Source organism: Hippocampus comes, unplaced genomic scaffold (genome assembly GCF_001891065.2).
Source record: "Hippocampus comes isolate QL1 unplaced genomic scaffold, H_comes_QL1_v1.1 scaffold113, whole genome shotgun sequence".
Classification (NCBI taxonomy): domain Eukaryota; kingdom Metazoa; phylum Chordata; class Actinopteri; order Syngnathiformes; family Syngnathidae; genus Hippocampus; species Hippocampus comes.
The window spans coordinates 358406-361785 of record NW_017806160.1 but is presented as its reverse complement, the minus strand read 5'-3'; the positions used below and the strand labels follow the sequence as shown (position 1 = coordinate 361785).

General features: G+C 43.4%; 1 protein-coding gene across 2 annotated transcripts in view; it reads left to right on the top strand.

Moving 5' to 3' along the window:
• Window positions 1-3380, top strand: part of arhgef25a (Rho guanine nucleotide exchange factor (GEF) 25a) — a 51375-nt gene that overhangs the window by 12329 nt on the left and 35666 nt on the right. The window lies entirely within an intron of this gene.

Genomic DNA, 3380 nt, shown 5'->3' with positions numbered 1-3380 from the left:
GGGGGGGGGGTTGGAGAACGACGCTATGGACAAGCAACTGCGTGCGTATCTACCGACCTGACTCTGTGCACATTTGGGTTTATTCAATCAAGCAGCTTTTCGTACAACACGGTGGAAACAAGGGCACAAAATGTGGTGAAGAGTCCCGTGCATTGAAATGATTTTCATTCTTTTAAGTTCCTGTGAAGTGAAAATAAATCTCTTGTAAATTTGACACGCCATCACAATTACACAGGAAAAAGAAGGCACTCCGTTCTTAAATAGTGGCGAAGGTAGGGGAGCAGGGGGTTGGACTCACATCAGACGCCCGTCACAGTTGGGGCCCCATTTTTGCCACCCACCCCCTCCAAGAAAATGAACTGGAACAATTAAGGCTCTTGCGCCACAATTGTGTGGTGCATAGTTCTCAGTGCATTTTCAGCAGTTTTCTTTTACGTGTATAATGTACTTTGAAACTCATTTGTGAATTGACCGCAGAGGGTCTTTAAATCACATTCCTGAGTCCGCCTCTTGCATGCGATTTACTGTCCCCCGAGCCAATAAACGTTATGTAACCTGATGGAAAAGGCAACATTTAAATCCACGTTGAATGGGGATGTGGAGGTTCCAAAGAGACAGATGACACACGAATAAGCTTGCACCGTAGCCTGATTTGTGTGTGGTGTAGTGGGCTTGAGTGTTGTGCGCATGCGTCTGTGCTGTGGTGTGGGGCGCGCAGAAAGAGAAGATGTGGGGGAGTAAGGGAGAAAGATAAAAGCAGAGAGATGAAAAGGGTGGCAATACCCGCCTCTCCTCTCCTCTCCTCCCCCTGAAGTTGGGGGAAGATCTTGAACATTTTTTTCCATATTTCTGCAAGGTTTTTTTTTTTGTATCCCCATTGCCATCGCTGATGATTGATCATGCTCGATCACTGATAAGGCCGTTTAATTAATAGCAAACGAGTTAGTTCCTTGTCAAAAGTGTTTTGAATGTGTGCCATGACTTCTACATGGGCAAACAAAGCGCTTTTACTTGCACCACTGATGATCAAGTAACCCTACACCATCCAGTGTTGATGTCTGTTACGCAACATGTACTAACGCCCCCTACTGAGTGTCTTGTACTATTGTGCTGCCAGTTTGTTTTTTTTCTCACCCAACCATTCAAAAATATTGAATGTGTCTCAGAAAAACAACGGTGCAATCTCTGTGCTGCAGAGTTTGCGTTGACTAACATTGAGGATATGCACCACTTTCACCTCCAGTGGTTGTCTGGCTGTCTGTGCTTCAGCTTGCTTCTTTTGGAAAACTCTTCGTCTCTGTGGTTGAGTCAGTTGTCTGTCAACGTGCGCTGTTATGCTCCTCGCACGGTTTTTGGAAGCCGTATCAGCATCAGACAAGTGGCGACGTTCCGCCGCACTGTTCAATCTTCCCTCTGGCAAATTACAAACTAAGAAATTGGGAGACAGCAAGAAGCAGGGAGGAAGGGCAGGTCTTGCTATCTGTTTGTTGAGTTAACCCGGTTTGGTTCCCCGGTTTCAGAAGTGATCTGCTGTGGTCTGGTTTGCTTCTTCTTCATTGCATGATTTCTCAAAATTCCGTTAAGAATAAATGGTTATTTGGTTCACGAGCTTTGGACTTAATAATTCCAATCAGAATTGGAATCTCCTTTTTTGGCCAAGTGTGTGAAAACACACTGGGCAATTTGTCTCCAGTGCGTTGAGTCACACATGCAAGACAAGGCAGCTTTATTTATACAGCACATTTCATACAACTCAATGTGCTTCACTCAAGCAAAGACAACACCAAGACGCATTGACAAACAAGAGTTGTGCTGTGGAAAACGGTCCAGTTTCACCTCATTGGTCAGAAAATGATGTATTTGCTACAAATAACGCATCGTTGTTCACCTCTCAGAACAATTAAACTTTCTTCCTCTGGATGGCAGAAGGTGCGGAATTAATCTGAGCAGGACCTATTCTTGTGACCTTTTTGGCGATGTGTGGTGAATAATTTTTGTTGTGTTTTCGGGTTAGTAAAGATTGGGAAATGCTGCACTTGTGTACCATAGTTATGCTTTTGTTGTAGTATGGAGAAGACTCGGTGTGTTTCCGCCACTGGCCGATACTCGATTCAGTTGAGTTTTTTTTTCATCAACATTAGGAAGATTCCAATTTCTCTATCTCATTTTTGAGTCATGATGCATTTCTCAATTGTGTTACTTGAACCATGTGTAGAGTATATTCAGCTTTAGGTGCTCACTGATCTTAAGTCTTATGAGGGATGCTGAAGTTATCTCGTGACATCATGGCTGTTAAAATCAGAAATATTGTGCAACATAAGAATCCTCTCTTTCCATAAATGATTGTTGGATGTGCAAATTGTACAACCTCGGTGCCCTTCAACAGATCCACTAAAGTGTATCTACTGCTGCGCTTTTGTTGCATCCATTTTGTCTCTGTAGATCTGTTCTCAATCCCTCCATTGTTAGTTTACTGTATGACAGTGTGCATAATGGTGCCCAAAAGTGATGATCAGTCATTTTGCTAACTCTTCACAACTTTTGAAGATAAAACAACTTTGCAGCTTTTGGTCATTTGTTGTATTTATGGAAGACAAGGAATGAACATGAAGCATAACTTTGAAATGAACTCCATAGTAAGGGAGCCTCTCGCATTGACGCATCAAGCCAGCACACCTCAAGGGTGTGCGGTGCCTTTTAAAAAAAAAAAAAGCTTCTCAGCCAGATGATGCTCAAACACAAATAGAAGTCGAGTGGCTTTGCTGCCGAAGCAATCAGGCAAAGTTGCCTGATTGCAGCCTGTCGGCGGGACGCGAAGATGAGATCACACTCTGAGTCACGTCATATGAAATGTTTAGTTTTTTCCTTTCGCATTAAGCGAACCATTGATTGTGTCTCTAAGCACATGCTGTGTCATAGTGTCATTACCAGCCTTGGTGTTATTTTGTGGATTATGTAGTCAGGCCAGCTGTATCACTGTTTGCAATTCAATGAGCTGACCTCATTTGCAAAGGTTGATGAGTCACAATCAAGTGCACGCATGTAAAAATGGAAACCCTCAGCTTCATTTTGCTCAATCGTCACAAACTGGCGGAATGTCATGAACTGCCTGCATACGGCCAGACACAACACCTCCAATTCTTGATCGATGGCATCGAGTGCAGCACTGCATGATCAGACCTTAACCCGAACCCTTCCAGGAATCGGGTACAGATTCTGAACACCGTTTGCGACATTTGGGGAATTGTTGAAATGTTCAAGAGGACTTTTACTGTGGGCAGCCAAAGGCAATATAATCATGCTGCGATATGACACATATCGGCAAAGGAAAAGTGCTCACGATCATATTTGTGAACAATATTTGAGACAAAATGGGCCTT